We start from the raw sequence: 25,559 nt of genomic DNA on the forward strand, positions 1-25,559 counted from the left end.
CAATAAATGGTGCTAGGAAAATTGGACAGCTATATATAGAGAAATGAAGCTTGACCATTCTCTTACACCATACACAAAGATAAACTCAAAATGGATAAAAGACTTCAACATGAGGCAGGAATCAAAATCCTGGAGGAGAACATAGGCAGTAATCTCTTCGACATCGGTCACAGCAACTTCTTTCAAGACATGTCCCCAAAGGCAAAGGAAACAAAAGCAAAAGTGAACTTTTGGGACTTCATCAAGATCAAAAGCTTCTGCACAGCAAAGGAAACAGTCAACAAAACAAAGAGGCAACCCACAGAATGCAAGAAGTTATTCGCAAATGACAGTACAAAGAGCTGATATCCAAGATCTATAAAGAATTCCTCAAACTCAACACACATGAAACAGATAATCATGTAAAAAAAATGAGCAGAAGGCATGAACTGACACTTCTTCAAAGAAGACATACAAATGGCTAGCAGACACATGAAAAAATGTTCATTATCACTAGCCATCATGGAGAGTCAAACCAAAATCACAGTGAGATACTACGTTATACTAGTTAGAATGGCCAAAATCAGCAAGCGAAGAAACAAGTGTTGGAGAGGATGTGGAGAAAAGGGAACCCTCTTATACTGTCAGTGGGAATGCAAGTTGGTGCAGCCACTTTGGAAAAAAGGGTGGTGATTCCTTCAGAATTTAAAAATAGAGCTACCCTATGACCCAGCAATTGCACTACTGGGTATTTACCCCAAAGAGACAGATGTAGTGAAAAGAAGGGCCATCTGTACTCCAAGGTTTACAGCAGCAATGGCCACAGTTGCCAAACTGTGGACAGAACCAAGATGCCTTTCAACAGTTGGATGGATAAAGAAGATATGGTCCATGTATACAATGGAGTATTATGCCTCCATCAGAAAGGATGAATACCCAACTTTTGTATCAACATGGACAGGATTAGAGGAGATTATGCTGAGTGAAATAAGTCATTCAGAGATAGTCAATTATCATATGCTTTCACTTACTTGTGAAGCATCGGGAATAACATGAAGGACATTGGGAGGTGGAAAGGAGAAGTGAGTTGGGGGAAATTGGAGGGGGAGACAAACCATGAGAGACTATGGACTCTGAGAAACAAACTGAGTGTTTTGGAGGAGAGGGAGGTAGGGGGTTGGGTGAGCCTAGCGATGTGTATTAAGGAGGGCATGTACTGCATGCCCCACTGGGTGTGGTGCATAAACAATGAATTTCGGAACACTGAAAAAAATAAAATTAAATTTAAAAAAAGAAAGCTATAAAGAAAAAAGATAATCTATGTTCATATGGTTAAAATGTCAGCTGAGGGCCATAATATCTTGGGTTAGAGGTCAGTTAAGATTTACTTAGGCTGTTTCTTCCTCCTGGATTGCCTTTTCCATCATTTCTCATGTCTGACCTCTAAAACTATTTCCTGGAAGTTCTCTCTCTTTCTCCCCAGGGATTTCCAAACTGCTTTACTGACACCACTGCAAATGTCACATTTGTGGTATTCTACTTCATATTTCCTTTTTCATGTTCACATAAATAGACATAATGAAAATATATACTGAGGATATTAAATTCAGCTTTGATTCTCCTAAAACTCCTAGTACAGTATTTTTACTTAGAAAGTACTTATTAAATATTTGCTGAATAAGTAAATATGTAGGAGAATATAGTAAGTTGCATTTGACTGTTACAAGTAGTTGGCTTTTGGGATGAAATTTTATGTATTACTAAATTGCATTAAAATCTACCTATCTGGTTGATTTTCAGCTATCTGGAACAAATAGCTGAATTATCTATTTTATAATTGCTATATATTTTAGAGATCCTTATTAGATGGGTTTGACTAAAAAATATATTTTAACTGACTATTCTATATATATGCATCAAGTTCCATAAAAACTGATGGGCCTAAAAACTGTCATACCAATGAAATTAAACATTTGAATTTTAGTTCAGTGGTAAAATGTAGTTCACCTCCAGTTTTCTAACTCAAGAATTCTTAAATAAAAGTAAAATATTGGGATGTCAGAAGTTTGGTCTTCAATGTGCTAAGCTACCATTTGTTCAGGCTCCTATAATAATAACCGGCAATAGAAAACTGATATTTCCCTTCTTTAATAGCAACTCTTTTGTCAGTGTCTAATGAAATTTTAAGGGATTTAAAATGACTTAATTCTGATTGGAGTTCATTATATTTAGTTTTACCTTTGAGCCCAAATATCACACCTTCTTTGTATGTACACAAGGCCACTATGAGGATGACACTGTCAGGAAAGTATGAAAGATGAAACTAAATTTACTAGCTTTTCCTTTTTAATTTTGTTTTTAAAACTGCTTAGAGGCCCTTCAGAAACACTGCTGTTTACAAGATTACCAAATTGGTGGAAAACATTGAAACATTAAAATGTTGAACTGCTATTGTGACTCATAAACACATTCATAAAGAAAGGCAGAGCCAATTAAAAAAATAAATTCCTCATGGACTGTAAGATAAATTGCTGCAAGCCAACCAGTAAAAATAATAGAGCTGTCAAAACAATATAATTTCTGTGCACAAACCAAAGCATATCCAATATAATAATAGAATGAAGATTTCCTGAATAAATACCTAGTCAGGAATGAACTGCCAGCGAAAATACATTTATTTAGCCCTCAGTTCATCGAAACAAATGTCTGCTTATAAGTTTGTAATATTTGACAGGAGGAAGATTATAGCTCAGTCATGGCCTCCAATAACTTAAAATATTGGAAGCTTTAGACCTTGCTCAGTTAAATGAGTTACCCAAATGTTCACCTTTTACAGATTGATAATCTGGATATAGACCGGGACACTTCACTATCTGTGAACTGATGAATGATCAAGGCATTTAAGTTGATAGATCAGGGTCTTTTGCTAAATAAATTAAAGTAAATAGGAGTAACTGATCAGGCTGTTGGATGGCCTAATGGGTATTTGTCAAATTAATCTCAGTCAGTGGTTGTGAAAAGATAGGTTCTAATTCCATCTTGTTCATTAGGGGACAAAGTGTATTCTTGAATTCTGAATGTTCACAGAGCATTTACTTAGATGAGTGAATTATATACGATCACACAAAAGCAGAATTCTATGTAATGCTTCCTTTTACCCACACAGAGCTATAAATATGGGCTCAAATAATAAATACCAATATCCATAATAGGAAATCAGTTGTGGCAGCACAATAACAAAATCATTCATGCAGATCCTTTGATTTGTGAGGAGAGGGACACAGGCACACCTCATTGAGGTAGATACCAGATTTTTGGGAAATCACTTTTTTTGAAACTTATAGAGACTGCTCAGAAGAGATAACATCTTAATTTCAAATCAGCAGAAATACGTAAGAGAATTACAATTATTTAGAAGAGAAATTATGAGAATCATTTGTGTCAAGGTTTATTTCTGTGTTCCAGAATTCAGAGTATTCAGAAATACTCAGTGATTTGAAAGTGAAAAAAGAATATTCATCGAAACAATAGGGTTTCTTCTGGAAACCCAAATGTAAAGAAGAAAAAAAGATGAGTAGAAGTTATTATTTGGGACAATTATTATGAAAAAGGTGATTCAAGGTAGTTACCTTATTAAAATGTGCTGAATTGTTTATCCATTACAACTAAACCTCACTTATCTTCTATGTAAGATCTTTTTTTAAATTTAAATTTTAATTTTTTAAAAGATTTTATTTATTTATTTGACAGAGATCACAAGTAGGCAGAGAGGCAAGTAGAGAGAGAGAGGGGGAAGCAACCTCCCCACCGAGCAGAGAGCCCGATGTGGGGCCGGATCCCAGGACGCCGGGATCATGACCTGAGCGGAAGGCAGAGGCTTTAACCCACTGAGCCACCCAGGCGCTCCCTATATAAGATCTTTAACTCAGTGTTGTATCTCACTTATATGATGTATCATATGATCTTATAAGATCAAGTAAGTCTGGTTCTAGTGTTTTCTCCATCTTATTTACAACCAAAACTAATTCCTGAAACTCATGCAGTCCTAAATGTCATTACTCTGCTTTCTGTTACAAATGATCTTTATTAGTGCTAAAAGATAAATTGAGGCATATTAAACATTTTAAGAATTTACTGAGAAAAAAAAATATTCAAATTGGGCAGTATCCAATCTAGCAGATAGTAAGGAACTCTGAGAAACTATACAAAATGAAAGACTTCTATAGATTGAAGATGAATGGCAGGAGCTATCAGGCAGATTACCTAACCAGGACTGATGAGAGGGTTCCTGACTGACTGGTTTAAGATTCCACTTCTGGGAGAGCTGAAACTATAAGTTAAGTGTCAGGTTGGTGATGTGGGACTTAGGATAAGCAACACCATTTTTGGCCTATTGTCCTTTTGTTTGTTTGTTTTTGTTTGATTTAAATATTTACCCCATTTTGATAAAACTCAGCCTAACTGAGACACTTAATCAGAAATTTAAGGCATTCATGCTACTCTCAGCTAGTATTTGGGAGTTCTTGTAGTTTTTGCTAAATCTCTGTGTGGTATTCATAGGGCACTACGTTGGGGTCACATTCTTTAAGTTTATCATTTTTTTTTCTTTTTTCTATGTTTTATTTTTAGGAAGATCATTTGCTTGGTGGCTAGTGGCTATGAACACGGACCTAAAGCTTTGGGGAGATTACAGTGTATCAGAAAGACTACTGTGACTGTTATAAGTAGGATAAATCCCAATGTCTGGAGTACACTTTGAAGCCATGGTCACCAAGACCCAAACCAATCAGAATCAAATAAGCCTCTGTTGAAAGAGTCACTTTCTTAAGCCAACTGGCTTGTTCAGTGACCTAGTGTAGCTGAGTTTCAGCTTTCCTAGAAGTATCAGTTCAAGGGCAGCAAGTGATGTTGGCTCTAGCAAAACATCTCCATGCTGAGTTAAAAGATAATCAAGAACTATCCTATTATCAAGAAAAACTTTGGCCAGAGAGTCTAGGGGTCACCGCCCCCCCCCAGCTGTTTGTTTAATCACAGAATCTGCAATAGCTTCCAGAGTTAAGAAAGGTTTCTGATCAGAACCTCCTTTGCATTTACTCCTAACCAGGGGAGTAGGGAACCAAGGAAGCAAATTTTGAATCATGAGTACCTCCTGGTAATTCCCACTTGAGTGCATGGCTTGGGAGTAAAAAGGTGACAGCCATTGAGGCCAGTAAAATTTAAGTTTGTAAACCATATAGGTAATTTTATTCTAGTTATCCTAACCTTGTATCCCTTTCTTTGTCCAGAGCCTGGATGCAAGATTCCCTGGGTTTGGCTTGCTAAACAGAGATAGAGAAATGGAATCTCAAGTTTGAGACCCTGACACAATAGAGAGCGGACTGAGTTTATTATAGAGGAAATAAAGCATTGGAAATCTAGGAGGAGTTTTTCATGGGCAAGGCTATGGGATTACCCACTTAGCAAATATAACAGTTATTTGGTGGCTGGACTGGCCCACTGTGCAATGGTCTGAGATATATGAACTTTCTATGGCAGAGCAAGGAAAAAGGTGAACAAAAGAATCATAAAGACTTTCATGATATAAGAATTAGGAAAAAGATAGAGAGGGAAGGAGGAATGGAAACAAATGTTCTTGAGCTGACATCGTGGGAGAAAGCGGTCTATCTACCTCGATATTGGCTATATCTCTTCCTAATCAATTTGATTTTGAGGTCTCCAGCATTTATCAGATGTCAGTTGGTGCCTTCTTCAGTTGTAAAATATGCACCCGAGTTTCAGCACTCTGCAGTTTGGAAGCAGAAAAACTTGTTTGTGTCCTTTTCCTAATTTCACTTTTTCAAAGCATTAGAGTTAAAAAGAGCCTGTAGGGGCGCCTGGGTGGCTCAGTGGGTTAAGCCGCTGCCTTCGGCTCGGGTCATGATCTCAGGGTCCTGGGATCGAGTCCCGCATTGGGCTCTCTGCTCAGCGGGGGGCCTGCTTCCCTATCTCTCTGCCTGCCTCTCCATCTACTTGTGATCTCTGTCTGTCAAATAAATAAATAAATAAATCTTTAAAAAAAAAAAAAAAGAGCCTGTAGATGACAAATGACTAAAATGCCCATACTTAAAGATTTGATGATATATGATGGAATTGACAAAGAAATTTGGTTATATTTGTGACATACAACATTTTAAGATAATAACTGGAATTATGAATGAAAACTTTATACCAGGACTTATTAGATTATTAGAGATTTCTACATCTAGAACACATATTAATAACATATATTTATAAAATATAGTGTAAGAAGGCTTATCTCTTGATGATGTTTCCCATGTAATTTAACATATCAAACAAACCTAGTTAGTTTAATATGTCTCTTTTATAAGGTGAAAGACAAATATTTGAGATTTTCTAGGAGCCCTCTGAGAAATCTCAGAGTTACTCTGAGATCAAAAAGATACCTTTTAGAATTCGATTTTGGAGGCTGCCAAAATGTCAAAAGGTCTAAACATTTGACTAAATAAGATCACATATCATTATGAAATAATACTTAATTATCTATTTAACAAAACTGCAATAGAATAAAGGTAATACAGAAGGTTACAAAGCTGTGAACAAAAGCTAACTATTTTAACACTGAAAAGATTGGGTTTTCTTAAATAATCAAAGATCTGACAATGGGAGGCACAGAAATTATTTTGCTAAGGAACAAAATCTTTGCTTTGCAAGTAGATTACCCAAGACGTTAAGCACGTACACACACACACACACACACACACACACCCCTTTCATGGTGTGCCATCAAAAGCAGACCGATATAGTCCAAGAACTGTCGTTTTAACTGAGAGAAAACCAATTCTAATTTTTACATTAAAATTCATTCCTTAAAAACTTAAATAAATTAGTTCCAATCTTAGCTTGACCATACATAAAATTTATTTCCCAAGATTCCTTTCGCATAAAACTTCTACAACTATTTTATGTCCATTAAAATTTTTGTGCTATTTTTTTCTCATTTTGAAACAACCAGTCATAATTCTTTCCTGCCTACTTTTCATATACAGTTGTTTCCTTTCACTCTTATTATTCTTAATAGTTTTGTATATGTTGATTAGTATTTTTAACCTTTAGAATTTTTTATTCCTAATGAAAAAAAATAAAAGTAGTAATCAGTTGTGGATTGTCTGTTATACCAGCATACTCTAGATTGGCAAATTTATAAAAGCATTTTTTTAAATTTCTGGAAGTACGTTCTTTCTCATGGTAAAATTTTCAGTGTGGCATAAGACATGTTTCCTAATAGACAAAGATAATTTTAGTTCATTTGTAATAAGACAAAAGTAGATAAACTTTTTTTCATTAATTAATGTTTGTCTTCGGTTTTATTTGGAAATGAATATCCATGCTTTAGCTTCTTTCAGTATAACTTTTAAGCTTTCAAGTTACCAAGTGTCTAGAGATTGCAGAGGTGGTTTTATTCCAGTTATCTTTGCCCTGTGTCCCCTTGTACAGAGCTTGGATACAAAATCCCATGGGTTTGGGATTGTTAGCTTGAGTAGGAGAATGGACCCTCAGACTTAGGGAGTCTAACACAATAGCGAAGGGATTGAGCTTATTCCAAAAAAAATTTTCGAAAATATTTTAAAGTAGAAACATAAGGTATTGTTATTGTTGAGAAGTTTGTTTGTAAACTTTTAACTTATTGATATCTATTTAATTTATTCTTAAACAATTATGTTTAGATTACTTATGAAAATGTCATGAGACATTAAACAGCCAACCATTATTATAAATTATCTTTTTTGTCGACAAATTCTATAACAGAGATAATATGAATTTATTTGACTTTTAGTAAACCTAGGTAGAATAAAAATATATTTAATGCTGATGACACTTCTTCTTTTTCCCCTTCCCCATCCCCTTCTTTGTCCTCTTTCCCCTCCCCCCCTTCCCTCTCCTCCTCCTCCATCTCTTCCTCCTCCTTCAGAATTCTCTTGTTTCCTAGAAAGTTATCATACTTACATCTCAAAAGACACAGAGAAAGATGTGAGTTCCTCCAAGAAGAACTTTTGTTCTCTAATTCCATATATTTTATAATATCTTCCAAGCCTTTTGAGACAAATAAAGGAGGTTCTGTGATTGATTAAAAAAGGGTGTAGGTGGGCTTTGAATTGCTTTTAGAGTTGCATTTCTATTCTTAGAAGACTTCATTTGTAAATCAAGTACAGTTATTTTTAATTTCTTGGAGAATGGAGTTGCAACCTGAATTATATCAAGACTGACCCACACTTTCTTCAGTTTACCTCTTTATATCAAGGAGATATTATTCAGCTAAGGTGGAAATCAAACAATTTCTATGTTCTAGATTTAGAGCTGTGTGTCTTTGGAATGTTTTAGTAAATCCTTCAGTAAAGGCTTCAGAATGCCCACCACCATGCCATATATATTGTTTCATTTATCTTAGGAAAGAAGACATTAAAAAAGTTTCTGTAAGGCTCTGAATATCAGCTTCCAGTTGGGCCAACTCCTTACCATAGAGTTACTTAAAACAAACAGTAAATCCTTTTGGATATCTTACCGGGTTTCAACCAAGACAAACAGTAAATAATTCTTGTAATATTGAGCAACCCCATGAGCACAAGAGGATGCAAAAGACACTACTCTTCTGAGATCCAGAGTCATTCCCAAAGATAACCAAAAGAAAGACTTAGACAATTCCCTTGAGAGCTGGCAATAGTGAGTAGAACCCTAGCTGTAAATGGAGTGTAGTTCATATATCTGTCCAACTTTATGTTTAAACCCCAGCCTGACAGTTGCCAGTGTAAGCAATCAGGACACAAAATGAGATAAGATGGTAATAGCTATCCTTGGGACAGAAAGGATCTACATCTGATGGGTACTTGAAGGCAAATTCATGAGTAACAATTCGAAGATCTGAATATCACTTTTTGTTGTTGCCTGTCAATCTGAATTTGGAAAGGAATGTACAACATTAAATTTTACATTCCTCTCTTGACCAGGCATCACAGATAGAAATCTGGGAGGGCTTTGGTAACATTCTCATTTGCTGGCTTTTGCTAGTTTGCCTGGGATCCTGCTCACAGGCTGTGGAATAAATGGGATGTTTCAGCCAATCTCATCCTGGTCACTGGATATTGTTGAGGAAGAAAAATAATGTTCCCTCTACCCTTTGTGATGAGTACTTGACTGAGACCCCTTTTTCTCTAACTAAGATAAATGTATAAACTTGTTCGGGTTAAAAATTCTCTACTGTGGCCACTGTAATTCAATATTTGATAAGGTTAATTGTGTTCAGGCTTAAACAAAATTTTAGTCACCTGAGGCTTCACATGGGACTCAGTTTGGTTTTTAAGTCAGACTCAGTTTGACCCTGGACCCAAAATGGTTTTTAAGTAAGAACTAGTTTGACCCTGGACCCAGGACTAGTTTGACCCTGGACCCATATTATAATACTTAATGAAGTTGGACCTAGTCTGACTCCAGCTGGTTTCCAGATCCAGTATGGAAAATGAAATGCTCAAATAAAGTTATAACACATAGCTTATAACATAAAAGCCACATAGCTATGATCTCTGAGGGACTTACCCACTACCTCCAGAGGCAGTGAGAAAACAGTGAAGTCAAGGGACTTATCTATATCTATTTGATTGTTTGCTCCTGGGGGCTCTCTGGGATCTCTGGTTACCTCTTTTGATACTAGAAGTGTTAAAAGGTAAACTGAGGCATATAAAAGGTCCAGTTTATTTGAGAAAAAAATCAATCTTAATTGGGCAGCATCTAATCTAGCAGAGAGAAAGATCTCAGAGTTGTAGTAAACCTGAAACTTTACAGGCAGAAGGGAGAGGGAACAAGGAAGTTACACTAGATGATAAAGTGGGTTGGTTTTTACAAGATTACTTTCAGGGAAAATAATAGAATTTGCTGATCAGGCAATTCCTGATTAGTTTAAGATTCCATTTCTGGGAGAGTCAAAACTGTGAGGTCTCAGTTTGGTGACATGTGGTTTTGCATAAATGATTCCATATGGGATCTATTGTCTTTGTCTTTATTGTTGTTGGCTTGTTTATTAACATTAGATAAACTAATCTGTGATAGCTAAGTATCTTCTTAATTACCTAGGCAATATGATTTTTGAAAGTAGCTTAAGTGTATCTTTCTGGAATAATACTTAATCAATGACTCTATACTAGAAATTTCAGATTCACTGGTGATTTAACAGGGAAGATATTTGGGTGAGGAAAGAGTCTTAGTATTACATACATTTGATCTGCTATCAACTATGTCTATTTTATGCCCTTTTAACATTAATTTGAACTATGTAATTAAGTCAGAGGTGGAACTACTGATTCAGAAGAGAGCTGGAATGCTGCTCACTTCGATTTTCCACTGCTCAGCATCTCTTTCTAATCAGCTCCATGCTGGGAGAGACATTATTATCTCTGAAACTGATAAAAGATAGCCCCACCTCCTGTTGTCTGTTTCCTGTTAAGCTTCTTGTTCATATTCAGAGAGCCCACAGAGAAGATACTGAACGACCTACAGGTGTCTGCAGACCAAGCTGATCACTAGAGCGAAACATCCTAATGGCTGTTTCCGTTCCATTCTGTGTTTCTAATTGGCTCCAACATGCCTGTTACAGTCTTTTTGCCCATTTTTTTTTCTTCTAACCTTTTGTGACTTAATTTGGTTTTGTGGTACTTATAAAGAAAGATTGGAGATAGCATGTTTCAAGTCTAAAGATCACCAAGCATATTAGAGCTCTGCTTCTTTGACTTTTCTAAGAGGGCATCTGGAATAATACTTGTTTTCTGGAAAGGCTGATGTTTGCTTGGCCATCTTACCACTCTGCGAAGATTATTATTCAGTAATATTCTCTGGCAAATGACAACACATATTCTATCTCTGTGCTTGTGCTGATGGTTCTTTACACTTAATTGCTTAATTTTCTTTCACAGCTCATTAGAAACTGTTTTTCTCCTATAGTAAGTTTTGGTACCCTATTATGCATTCAACAAATATGTACTGACCACTTTCTAACTGCTAAGAATCATCCTAGACCCTGGGCTTACAATGATAGTAAGAAAATATAGATTCTGTTCCTCTTGTCATGAAGTTTTCATTAGCTGAATTGTTATTTAAAAATGTAAAATTAAAAAAAACAAAAATGTAAAATTACCATAGTTTTATGTGGATAGGGAATTTGTGTATTGACAAGTGTGCATGAGTTAGTAGATTTTACCACACCTGGAGAACAGGCAAGGCTTCAGTAAGAAAATGATTTTTGTGCCAAATTCTGGAAGCAAAGTAAAAATTAAATTAGAGGAATGGAGGAAGAAAGGCTATACATAAATGCTCTGTTGCAGAATGAAGCATGTGTTATTTGAAGAATTTATGGAAAGCAGGGGACAAGCTAAAGGTAGAGAGATTGGTAGAAATGAGATCATGAAGAAATCAGCTATTGAGGGATTTGTAAGCCATATTAAGAATTTTTGGCCTTTCCCAGAATCATAATAAATGAGTAAAGACTTTGTGCTCAGTTTGGGGAACACAATCAGAAGATTGTTCTGCCTGTAGCATAGAGACTAGGAGAAAGTTTAGATGCAGGGTGCCCAATTAAGAAGCTATTACCATAGCAGAAAGCAGACATAAAAGTAAATGAAAATAGGCTAGTGTGGTTGAACTTATTGGAAAGAAGGAGATAAATTCAAGGAATATGTAAAAAGTAGCATCATTACATGTGGGGATGGATTGGATATGGGTGTGAAGGTTGTGGAGAGGGAAAGGATGGTATTAAGGATATTGCCTAGTTTTCTGAGCTGAGAGAACACAAGGCTTTGGGGAATAGATCATGGGTTCTGTTTTGGACCATACTGAGTTTGAGATAACTTTGAGAAACCTAAGTTAATATTTAAAGAAAAAAATGGTTGTGTGTGTGGGTTTCTAATAGAGAATGTCTAGGCCACTGCAAAGTATGAACCATCTGCTTACATGTGATAATTAAACCTATGTTCTTTTGTATTAGTGATGTACAAATATGGACTCATTTAATCTTTGTGACAACTCAATGAAATACATACCATTATAATCCCCGTCTTAAAATATATGGTAACACTGAGATAAAATGAGGTGAAGCTCTTGCCATGATGACATAGCTCATGAGGGTCAGAGCTGAGATTTAACCCGGGCAGGTTGGAAAAAAACATTCATATTCTTAATCATCTGTTATGCCACCTGTCATGAATGAAATTGTTTAAGGAGTAATTATGGTTTGATTAAAGGGCCTATGACTGAGCTTTGAGGAATTCAAACATGCAAAGACTAAGAGATGAGTCCAAAAAGGAGACTAGGAAGAAGCCAGAAACGTAAGAAGAGAACCAGGAGGGTATGGTGTCTTGAAAATTAGAGTGTTTTAAGACGTAGAAAATATCAAATACTCCCAAGAATTCAAGTCATATCAAATCTAGGGGAAAACCAAACTTTGGATTTAGGGCACTGTAGTTTATTGGTGACTTTAATGAGAGTCTCCCTCAGAGTACTAGGGGGGAACCCAGTTTGGAGAGAATTGAGGAGTGAGTGAAAAAGTGTGGAAGAAGAGAGGAAAAACAACTCTTTCTAAAACTTTGACTTCAGCAACAAGATAACTAGGTTTATAACTGGAGTAGATTGGGGGCAGGGCAGATGTTTGCTTTGTTTTGTTTTAAAGAAGGGTTTAGAATGTGTTTCAGAGTCTAAAAACAAGGAGAGATTGAACATGGCTTCCAGGACATCCCACTCTGCTGGATTTTATATTTCCTCACTCAACACTCCATCTCAGTTTTTCCTTCTGGCTTCTTCTCAGCTTCCTGGCTTTTTATTGTGAGGGTATCTTAGGGATCAGATCATGAATAGTTCTCTTCTCAATCTACATGCAATCCCTTAGTGGTTTCATACAATTTTTCTAGAGCATCTAGAACTGAATACCTGATTTTTTTTTTCTCCCACATGCTTTGTCCATATTCTTTCCTATATCAGTAATGGTTATTTCACCCTTCTATGTATTCAGGCCAAAATAATTGGAGTCATTCTTTGCTCTTTTGTCTTCCACTCATTTCCCAGCTCTTCTGTAAGTCTGATAGTTCTGTCTTCTAAATCCTACCACATCCTCTGATATCACAATGGTCCAGGTCCTGCTGTCTCTCAGTCAACTTATTACAATAGGCTCCTATCTCTTCTTCTTACCTCCATGTGTCCCTACTTGTTTAAATTTGAACAAAGAAACCACAGTGATTGTGTTAAAAAGTGACCAGTCATGGGCACCTGGGTGGCTCAGTAGGTTAAGCCTCTGCCTTCAACTTGGGTCATGATCTCAGGGTCCTGGGGTCAAGACCCACATCAAGCTCTCTGCTCAGTGGGGAGTCTGCTTCAGACTCTCTCTGCCTGCCTCTCTGCCTCCTTGTGATTTCTCTTTCTGTCAAATTGAAAAAAAAAAAGAAAAATCTTAAAAAAAAAAAAAAAGTGAGCCAGTCCTGTCACCAGTTTTTAGAATATCGAAGTATATTTTACAAACAGTGAAATGCGCCAACCTTAAGTGTAGGATTTGATGAGATGTAAGAAATACAGTTGTGTAATCCATATCCCTGGGAAGAAATCAACTATTTCTATCCTTCATGACTTTTTTCATATGCAGGTTAGTATTTTGGTAATGATGCAAGGACCCCTTAAATGCAGAATTCTAGAGTGCCTGTTCTGTACAGATCCCTCTTACCTGTCTTCTCAACTTAGTGAAACCACCTTTCTCTCTTTGGGATTCCCTCTCTTGTATCATGGTATATAAAGTGCTTATCTTATAGAACATGGTACTATAAAGTCCTGTAAAGGCAGAAGAATGGAAGGATAGTGGCATTTACCTTCCTAGTTTTCCTTCACTCAACTCTGTGTTGTCTGTTGTATAACGTCTGAAAACATAGTTTCATATATTTTGTTTAAATTTGTGTTTAAATCTCTCCTAGAGAGGGGAGAGGGAAGGCTAGTCTTGTGTCAGTTACTCCATCATAACCGGAAATGGAAAATACTTCACTGTTGATGTATCAGGCTACCTCACGACCTTTTAGGTCACAAAAGGTCTCTATATATTCATATTACTCTATTACTTTTTAAAATTCTCCTGACTTAACTTTGGTACTTACTCTGACACGTGGACTTTGCATAAGTAGTATCATTGCCTGTACTTGGAGCCATAGTTCTTCATTCATGCTTGTCTCATGGCATTTAGCTCATTTGGGTAGCTAGTTATATGTGCTTGCATTATCCTTCATACAAGACCGTAAACTTTTCAACAGTAGAAAGCAGCATGCTATAAATATTTATAGGATTGAATTGAATATATCAGAGAACCAAGTGAATAAGAATGAATTTTGATGATTATGATTTTATGGTGAACTAACTGTAGGCCCAGGAGATGAAGAAATCTGTTAAATTTTTAATTACTTTTGGGATGTTGTGGGTAGCTAATACATATTTATTGGCTGACAAGCAGGACAGGCTCCACAATAAGGAACCCATGACAGTTGAGTTAAATATCCAGAAGTTCTGAGTATTTGCTGACATTCTATTCCCATTTTCACAACTAAATCCTATCCAAATACTCTCCCTTCAACAGTGTGAGTTGGGATGAAAATGACCCCACTAATTAGCCAGTGTGTGCCTGGCCTCTGTCAGGCTAATTTAATGGAAAACAATTATAAAGGAAACCATTTGTTATTGTTTCTATTGTTACTTTACTTTTGTGTGGAAGCCGGAATCCTGTTTGTCATGGAGGGGCTTGATTGGAAGTTGATAGAATATGCAAGAATAGTCTATTTAAATTGCTTTCTCAAAAGAGTTAGGCAATCCCAAACAAAATGAAAGCAAAACAAAACACATACCCTAATGAGAAGCAGAATAGAAGGAAATTGATTTTCTGACTGTTGAGCCTAACCAGCTACTCATAAATTTATCAAACTGGTCTGTGGGGCTACCTAACAATTGATTGTGTAACTCTGATATTGGTAATGTAATACATGAAAGAAATCAAATCAATGCAAAGCACCAATGTGAAGCACCACAAAATGAAATTGTCTGGTCTGCTCTGTTGTGGCCTTTATCCCATGGAAAATTTTGTGGTATTCATGGTTAAACTATTAGTCAACCCCTTTAAAGTTTATGCCACTTCATTTCAAATAGTAAATGCTTATTATTATTACTGTTTTACAATGTTGGACAGGCAGATAGTAATGTCATAATAAATGTTTCTGCTTCCCAGTTTTTAAAGTTACTAAGAATATCTTAGAAATAGATAACGAAGCCTGCCAGATTTGTAAATGAAAGCTTTCTAGAAAATAGCATTGTTTGGGACATCTTGGAAGCAATAATATGAGAAACATATATGTTGCTATGGGCTATACACATAAGTTTTTTTTTTTTCCCCATTCTGGTGTGGAAATAAATGAATAAATATTGAAATTACACTGCTCTAGAAGTGCATTTTATTTATCATGCACACTATACCTCAGGCCTTTGTCATTTAAGAGACAGAATTATATACAATTCTTCTGTGTTTGAGGTTGTAGAGTTATTCTAGGCCTCTGACCCTACTAAAGTATTCACAATTCTTGAAAGATAAGCAGTAGTCTGATCTGTAGAAGAGTAATCTGACATCTAAAGATATATTTAAGCAAAAAGAAGGGTCATACTTTAGGAAAAATTGGTGTAATTATTGCTGGATATCCTGAGTTGCTGTTGATGAGCACATATACTTGAATATTTCTTAAAGCTAATGTGTTTTGGTTGCATTTCAGTTATTACTAGTGCAAAATTCTAAAGGACATTAACTGTATTTGTGTTGTTTCCTAGACAATTACATGGAAATAAGATCCTTAATAGACACTTTTGTTATTAATGCCATCATAGAATTAACCTAATGTGGTTATACCTTAGAAAGGTCAAGAAGTTAATACCTACACAACCAAATGTTGGAAATCCCAAAGGAAAGGGAAAATGAAGAAGCAAAAGTGCTTTCTCAACAAAAGAACCTCATTAACACTGAGTAATGATTTATACAAATTGGGGAAATGACAAGTAACAGATGGGAAGATGAACAAAATGAGCACCTAAAAAAGAACATTCTAGCCAGGTAAGTCGGTGGTTCACAACCCTACAGATGGGAATATTTTAGGAAGATTTTGAAAAATACCTATGCAGAAATCCCATTCCCCACCCACTCAGTTATGATTTCATTGGTTTAGGTCCAGCTTAGGCATCTGAGGTCTTAAAATCACCCCTAGTGTTGCTAATAAGCCAACAAGTTTGAGAAGCACTGATTTATGTCTCTTTTATGAAAATGTTATGATAACTAAGATAGAAAACTAGAGAAAGAGTTTAGTTTATTTTAAATATATACATAAGTATATGAGTATCATTATAGAAAGCCAGATTAAAAAATAAAACATCAGTTTTTCCTTTTCCTAGTTAAATATGGGAGCTATTATGGCTTCCTTTTTTCTCATTCCCTCCCAGATACATTATGAAAATGAAGGCTTGAAATATGTGGCTGCTGTCAATGGATTAAAAGGCACCATGCCAAGCTAACCCCAAATTACACAGAACTAGGATTTACCATTTTTATTACAGCTCCTTGTTAATTCTGTCTACATGGCAAAACTCTTATAGAAGGGGGGTTGGGACGCCTGGGTGGCTCAGTTGGTTGGACGACTGCCTTCGGCTCAGGTCATGATCCTGGAGTCCCGGGATCGAGTCCCGCATCGGACTCCCAGCTCCATGGGGAGTCTGCTTCTCTCTCTGACCTTCTCCTCGTTCATGCTCTCTCTCACGGTCTCTCTCTCAAGTAAATGGATAAAATCTTTAAAAAAAAAAAAAAGGAGGGGGGTTATTCATAATATTTAAATTCATTGTCTAGTGAGATAGATCTGTGGGATTACACATTAGTGGAGGCATCATTGTTTTTTTCATGCATCTGTAATTTGAGGAGGAAAAAAAAAAATCTAGCCCACATAATGCAGATTAAGGTGATGGTCCAGTAGAATTTTTCACCTTAAATCTTTTCAAAATAACATCACTGCTTAATTGTGCTGATGGCTGGGGATTCATTACACTTACTTCTGTGATAGTTAAAAATGAATAAGGAGACTTTTGACTGACGTATGGTAAAGGAAATAATCTTCGAGTAGTACATCTATTTTGTTCTACAGCCTAGATTTGTCTATTAATTCTGCTTACTTTGTGAGAATTGCTGGTCTATAATGTTCACTTTAGGCAGCTTTCTTTTCTGATTATACCTCTTAAATGAGCTAATCTTACCTTTGTATAGGCAAGGAAAATTGTCCTGCTTTGTTATCAAGTTTACCTTAAAGGCAGCTGGCGGAGGAGAAAGTGAATGTCACCTAACACTGTGTATTACTTGATGGTTATTCATTTGACATGTTTATATTTCTCCCTAGGCATACCAATTAAGAGAGTTCACCTGCTTCTGTTAGAAAATTGAGAATGGGCTGCTAAAACCAACCACAATGCCCAAGGTCATTGTCTTAGAGTAAATTGCCCAATTACAGAGTCGGTTGCAGAAACAATAGGGAAAACATGATAAAAAATACTTTAATTAGTGATGTCTCACTAATAGACTGGCTCCTTCCTACACTGTCTGGACAATAAGATTTAGCTAATCTTTTCATTTCTTCAGGCTGAAGTCTTGGCAGGATCATTGTGTAGGAGAGGCTAACAAATATTTCAAGGCTGCCCATCTCACACCTACGAAATGTTTATGATAGCCAGGAGCTGTTCTAAACAGTAGACATCTTCTAACGAAGTCTTCGCAACAATCTGAGAGGGTAGAAATTAGTATTGTCCCCATTTTATAGATGAGGGAACTAAGTTATTGAGAGCAGACTAGAAAGAAATGATAGTTCAATTATTTTAGAGCTGAACTGAATTTGATTTAAGATTTAAGAGCAGTTTCTTTCTTTGATAAACAGTTATTGCTCTAGTGGATTTAATTACTTCCCCAAAAGATCTGTTTAATCCTAAACCCTGGGACCTGTGAATATAACCTTATTTGGAAGTAGGATCATTGTGTTTATAATCAAGCTAAGAGGCTATATTGTATGAGGGTGGGCGCAACATCCAATGACTGGTGTCTTTACATTTGGAGACAGACACAGAAAGGGAAGATGGCCCTGTGAAGACAGAGGCAGAAACTGGAGTGATGTAACTATAAACCAAAGATTACCAAGGATTACAGACAACCACAAGCTGAAAGAGGCCACAACGGATTCTTTCCTTAGAGTCTTCTGACAGATCATGGCCCTGTTGACACCTGGATTTTGAGCTTCTAGCCTCTAAAACTTTGAGAAAATAAATTTCCACCTTGCTTCTTATGGCAGCCCTAGGAAATGAAAACACTATTGCTATTATTGTATAGTGGTGTTTTTTACTTTATCTGTTTACCAAGATGAGGAATTGCTTAGTTTATTCATACTCATTCCTTTACTCTCTCCTTATCATCCTTTCTCTCTCTCTGGGTTTTCCTTCTTTTCTCTCCACACTCTCATCTCTTTTTTGATTTTAGAATCAGAAAAATTTCCCCTAGAAATCTAAATATACATGCAATTTACTTATTGATTTATTTTCATAATATTCAAGAGCCTCCCCGAGATAAGTGACCCGAAGGATACTCAGGGAATATTCAGGACATATGTACAGAAGAATAAATTGTTGAGTTATATCTCCCTGGGCTGACAATCAAAACCCGGTAAGGGAAGGACTCCCAGCTCAGGAAATCTTAACTTTCATTTGCCTTTGTGGCTCTGCTATTCTGACAATGGCAATACAGTACATTTCTTTAGCACAGAAACTCAAAACTGATACAATGGGCCAAAAATGTGGTGCTAAAAGTAGAAGCATCACAACTTCATACCCAGATATTAGATGGAAGACTATGGTCCAATTTTTCCCTATATCATTTCTATTTATCTTCTGACTCCACGTGATCTAATATTATCATTACAACTAAATTATGATCATTGTGCCTCTTGCCAAGACAATTTCTTAAATTCTTTTACTTTGTTTTGACCTTTGTATATATACAGGTTTTTTTTTTGTTGTTGTTGTTGTTGTTTTTTTAAGATTTTATTTATTTATTTATTTACTGGGGAGAGAAAGAATGAGAGAGTGGGAAGATCAGCTCGGAATCTGATGTGGGCCTTGATCCTAGGACTCTGGCATTATGACCTGAGCTGAAGGCAGTCACTTAATCAACTGAGACATCCAGGCACCCCCCACTTTACTTTTATTTTCTTTTACTTTTTTTTTTTTTTCCTTTTACATAATGGGTGTTTATCTATATAAACACTGCTGCTAGGTGCTGGGGGTCAAACATGAATGGAGAAATTAGCTGGGAGGATATAACTGAGCAGAGACTTTATGAACATGCTGAAAATTTATGAAAGAGAAACAACAGAGAGTTCAATCCATGTTTTCCTCCAGGTGCATGTGGGGGGCCCTCTCCACACCCCTAGCCCCCTACCGTGTTCTCAAGGTTTTGTTCCTGCAGCATTGATATCCATGTCACCTCTCAATTCAAGGCTTTTATTTCCCTCTAATCTACCTATCCAGGGGCAAGTTGGAGCTGTCCAAATCCTGATTTTCCGCTGCCTTACTCAGGTCACTGTTTTGCTCCCTCCTATTCCACTCTTGTACTCATACTCCTCCTGGCTTTCAGAAGAGTCTCTCCTTCAGCATACAAATAAGCTCAAGTTTCTTAAACCTTAGAAATCATCCTTGTTCAGATTGTCATTTTTTTTTTATAACACCTTTCTCACTTTTCAGAAATCTTCCACATGAAGTTCCTTACCTCTAATTCACCTCTCGATTTACTTTGTTCTCACCTTCCTTCCCCACCTCATACAAAGTCTACTCACCAGTACCAGCTCCCCTGTTGTGCTTCATCTCTTACTCTCCTGGTCGGATCCCCCCCCCCCTTTGTAATCCTTTCACTCTGAATCAAACATCTGTCTTACATACAGTGAAGTTAACAAAATGAGGTATTGTGAGAAGAGCATAAAGGGATCTTAATTTGGAGACAACAAGAAGATAGAGAATGGGTGAAACCAGAGTATGTTTTTCCCTACTGACCTCAGGAGATTTACTTCAGTGGCCCTAAGAGTATTGGTCAATCCAGCCATGGCTCTCAAGGAGCTGACAATGCCAAGTTAAATAGAACAGGTACATCGGATATGCTACCTGTCTACTCCACACGTGTTTCCAGAAGTGACCCCCTTATTTAAATAAGATTTAATAAGATTTAATTTAATAATAAGATTTAATTTTAATAAGATTTTGTACCTTCTTCTGGGGTGTGTGTTTGTGTGTATGTCTGAGTGATGGGATAATAAGAAGGTTTTAATAATGGACTATACAGCTACACTTTGCTAGTATTATACTCTCTATTTTTAATTCTTAGAGAACTCATGTAACTTTATGCTTTAAACCACCACCTGCAATCTGATACTAAAAATATATGTCCCTAGCCCATACCTCCCTTCTGATTTACCAATAGTTAGTGGCTTTTTTGATGTGGCAACTTAAAACTAGCTTCTGTACTCAATCAAACATTAATCTAGTTGTTGTTGTGAAGGGATTTTGTAGATGTAATTAAAGTCCAAATCAGCTGACTGTAAATAAAGGATAATATTCTGGATAATCTGGGTGGGCCTAACTTAATCACTACGTAGGAGGTTGAGGCAGAGTTGAGGCTTCTGAGAGAGGGGGAGAGAGAAGGGAGAGGGAGATAAAGGGAGTTCTGTGGATTTTGGCTGTTCTTTGCCACCCCAGTCCTTATAATCATGTAAACCAATTTCTTATAATGAATCTTTCTCTCTATATATATCTTTCTCCCTATCCATATATGTATCATGATATCTATAAACAGACACAGATACAGAGAGATACAAATATCTATCTATATAAATATATATCTATAAATATATTTGATATCCTGTAGTATATATATATATCTCTCCTACTGGTTCTGCTTCTCTGGTTGAACTATGACTGATTCATTTATTATTCACTTATTCTCCACTTGAGTGTTCCATAGATAAGTCAAGCTCAGTATATCAGCATTTAGCTTTGCTCCTGGAAAAGAGTATGTGCTTATGAATCTTTGCTGAATTAGATGTATTAACAAAAGTCCAGTGCTACATTGTCATCCTCCCCAGTTCAGTTTTCTCTTGTCCCTATCTCATTATTGGTACCATCAGCCAAAGACCCATGCTTCATATTAGAACATTTCTTTTCTTTTCCAAACCTGATCATTCAGGTTCCAAGTCCTAAAGTATTTTTCATCTTTTTTCCATCTCTCTTGCCTTAGATCAGTTTAGGCAGTAATGCCTTAACTACTTCCTGCCTTCAGGAGGACATTTTCTTCCTTGAATCTGAATGTTCTTTCTCAAGTGCAAGTCTACTGAGCCTACCTTCACATTGTCAGTGTTAAAATAGTTCCCCATACCTTATTTGAAAATACAGCTTAAACTGCAAATATACTTTGCAGTTTGGCTCCTGAGTGCCTCTAACCTCACTTATAAATTCCTCACTCAAGTTCTGAGCTCTAACCTTATAAACAGATTCCATTTTTTTGAATTCATTATGCTGTTTTCTAACTTTGCCTTCAGAGTCTCGCTGCTTTCTCTATCAGGAACACACTTCCCAATTCCTTAATTGCCTACTTTAAGGCTACTCACCCTTGAGATTCATCTTCAGCTTGAAAGCTTTCCTCAGGAAGAATTCCTTCCTTCTCTCCTCCCCAGGCATTCTATTAGCTGTTCCCTCTTTAAGAAGCAACCTGTTCCCACCTCCACTACAGCACTTCTCACACAGTTTCCCAATCAGTGGTTTCCTGATTTGTCTTCCCTATTGAAGAAATGTAAGCACTTTGAGGTTAGGAAACATGTTGAATTCAATTTTGTGTTGTCAGTGCCTATCTTAGGATTTTGGAACTTAGTTTTCACAGTGTATTTTTTTGAATAAATGAATAAATAAAATCTGCATCTTGAAAATCACTCTCTTCACCTGCTACATAAAACCATGTTCATTATTCACTGAGAAACAGAGTCATAATCTGCTCATCTGCCCTTTCATCCTCCATGGAACGTCTCTGACTTCCTCTTGTCTTACTGGAAGCAGTATTTCAGCTCCTTTTCAAGCGGATGATTTCATTTTGTATTTTTCTTCCCTCTTCCCCCCCTTCCACACAGTAATATAAATCTCCTTCCCGCTGATGTTCTTGATCTTAATTTTCATACATAAGGAGGTATTCTCTGTCCTCAAACTTAAAATCTCAGACCTGTTTTTTTGCTCCCTTATGTTTCTTGTGTCCTTCTTTCCTTCTACCTACAAGAATGTTGTCGAATGAGTTTTCTGCAGCTAGCCTTCCATTTCCTCTCTTCACTCTCCTTTCTTAACTCACTGCATTCCAGACCTCTAGTTGATTTGGTCATGGCACAAACTAACATTTCTAAAATATCTAACCAAACTAACAATTAATGCTTAAAAGGCCCCTAAGAATTTTGTGGACTGTCCATGGCCCCTCCCCCCCCCCACACCTTCTTTTCACGCTCATTTTGCATATCACAACTTACTCCCAGCCCCCCTAATCACATTCCAGGCTTTGCCTTTTCACATTCCTTTCTTTGCCTTTTCTGACCACCTTTTTCACCAGTAATTCACATTTATGTTCATTATTATGAATTTTTTAACTATGAGTTGCTTCTGCTTTCCAGACAATTTTTAAATACAAATAAGGCATTTTCAGTGTAATTCATATTGGACATTCAAACTTACATATGTAATACTTAAATTACTACCTTCTCTATTAAGCCTACTTTTTCTCATGTGTTCTCTGTCTGGGTAATAGTATACCTCCAATAGGTGAAAAATCCCCAAAATACCTTTGAAGTTTTCTTTATTTCCCCAACTTTAAATTAAGTACTATTTACTAATTCACCTCTAAAATGTTATTTAAATATGGGTTTCTTTTTTTTTTTTTTAATATATATTTTTTAAGTAGGCTCCCTGCTCAGTGTAGAGCCCAGTGTGAGGCTTTAATTCACAACCTTAAGATCAAGACCTGAGCTGAGATCAAGAGTTGGATGCTTAACCAGCTGAGCTACCCAGGTGCCCTTCAATTACATTTTTTTCTTTTTTCTTTTTTTCAGCCACACTTCAAGTTTCAGTCCCTGTCATTTCTCACCTGCACTAGCACAATAATCTTCCTCCTTGATGTCCCCTGATATATTTCACCATAACTACATTTGCCTTCTGAATTTACTACCATAATTGGACTCATTCAAAAATATTACTATTATTTAATATTAATCTGACAAAACTAATTTTCTTTATGTTCTTAAAGCACACTACGAGGTCAACTCTTTGTAGGTACTTAGTAACCAATTATTAACTTGTAGTTGCCCAGATATTAAGTGGAAAAGTAGAGGTTTAGTCTCCAGTTAGTGCAACTCCAAAATTTATTCTCTTTTCATTATATCAAAATAAGAAAGTTGTATCAGAGTATTAGAAAGGAAATTTTTCAGTCGCTCTCTGGGTAAGAGTAAATATTTAACCAATTTACAATCTGTTTCACAACCTTAAAGCTCTATAATGAGAAATGAAGTTCAGAATGGTAACACTGACATTAATAATAATAGCAAATATTTTGTTAGCCCCCACATGGTGAATACTGAACTGTACATTATTCCATTTAATCTGTAATACAGCTCTGTGTGGTAGGTAGCATTATGTAACCTTGTGGCAGAGTCTTCTACATATTCAATAAATCTATTTTCTCTTCTTCCTAGACATTTAGCCAAATGGCATGTCAGCCTCCCTTACAGTTAGATGTGGTCACTTAATAAAATTGTAATCAATGGAAGATGAGCAGAGTGATATGTGATTGACACAACTTCCACACTTGATTCTGCATTCTCTTCTCTTCTCTCATGAGCAGAATCCAGGCAATATAAGTAATTACAAATTGGAGGTGGCAGAACATTTATTTTTCTGTCAGTTCTCTACCAATTCTTGCCCATTTCTCTCTCTACACACTGCTGGCTCACTGTAAAGTTTTTCTGGCGAGATAAACACAACACCAGGCAAAGTGGGTGCAAGGCAAGATTTATTAAAAACACTCTCCAGCAAATTTTCGGGGCTCAGGAGAAGGGGAGCCAGGAAAGTTGCACCGGGAGAAGGTAGGCACCCTCAGGCAAGGTTCCACGACTCTGGAAAGCAGAGTGCCAGAAGTCACGCCCAAGGCAGGGAGAAGGGGGCTTTTAAGGAGCCTCGAGGGGAGTTCAGGGGTCTTTTGGCAAGTTTCCCTTACTTGGATATTTCGCCTGCTCATCAGGGTCCCATTGGTCCACAGAGCCCGGGTCAAGAGGGTTTTCAGATTCCTGCTTGGGTCTTTGTTCTCCTGTCTGAGCTCAGGTTTTGTGGGGGGGACTTTGCCATCTTAAGTAGCCCTTTCTTTCTGCCAGCCCAACACTCACCAGAAGCATTTACTTTAAACTTTTTCTGAGTAAGAAATAGAAATATAGTATGTAAGTTCAAAAAGAGTAAAGGGTGAAGTTTTAATTTGAACCCGAATCTACCCAACTCTTGAGTTCACAGTTTATCACTATTGCCATGAGACTCAAGAAGAAGATCACCTAATATATATTAGAAATCTTAACATCAGATTTTCAAGCACATGAATTTTATGTTTAACCTTGTGCCAACCATTTCCTTGGAAGAAAACACACAAAAAGGTTTCCAGTTTGTTAGTATTTTTTCTGTGATCTTTACATCCTCCAAAATTATCAGTCCTATGCAGGAATTACAGATTCTTTTTTGAACACAATTTTTTCCTTGTGATCTTGCTAAGTTGCTACATTAATATTTATTAAAATCCCTTTATAAGGAGAAGAGAACCAAAATTTATTTTATTTTGTAAATAAGTCTGCATTGCTTTTTCATTCAAATTAATATTTTCCTTGATTGATCTTTTTTGGCTGTGTTTGTATATTGACACAAGTTTTCAAAAAAATTTTGTGTTTTTTTTTTTAAGATTTTACTTATTTATTTGAGAGTGAGAGAGAGTGTGTGAGAGAGAGAGAGCACGAGAAGAAGGAGGGTTAGAGGGAGAAGCAGACTCCCTGCCAAGCAGGAAGCCCAGTGTGGAACTCGATCCCAGGACTCCAGGATCATGACCTGAGCTGAAGGCAGTTGCCCAACCAACTGAGCCACCCAGGCGCCCGAATTTTGTTTCTTAATGGGGAAAATTTTTAGAGAAAACGTTTTAAAAGCATCATGAAGGTACTTATCTTGATAACCAATTAGCAAATTTACTAGCTCATTTGAACCAAGTTTGTAGTTGAGCAGGGTCAGAACTAAATATTTTACTTAAGAGATAATAACTGGGGATATCAGATAGAAATTTTTTATCTATATAAATCATAGAAAAAATTATCTTTCAGTTGAGCTAGGCCTTCCTTTTGTTTCCAGATGTTGTCACTCTT

The 25,559-nt window shown here is 36.5% G+C and overlaps 1 long non-coding RNA gene across 1 annotated transcript in view; it reads right to left on the reverse strand.

Annotated features, from left to right (window-relative positions):
* LOC131825953 (uncharacterized) overlaps positions 1-21,829 on the reverse strand; it is an 89,117-nt gene extending 67,288 nt beyond the window's left edge. The window contains exon 1 of the long non-coding RNA XR_009351378.1: positions 21,753-21,829. This is a non-coding gene — a long non-coding RNA (uncharacterized LOC131825953). The remainder of the gene's footprint in view (positions 1-21,752) is intronic.
* Between the last annotated feature and the right edge of the window lie 3,730 nt (positions 21,830-25,559).

Source organism: Mustela lutreola, chromosome 2 (assembly GCF_030435805.1).
Source record: "Mustela lutreola isolate mMusLut2 chromosome 2, mMusLut2.pri, whole genome shotgun sequence".
Taxonomy (NCBI): Eukaryota; Metazoa; Chordata; class Mammalia; order Carnivora; family Mustelidae; genus Mustela; species Mustela lutreola.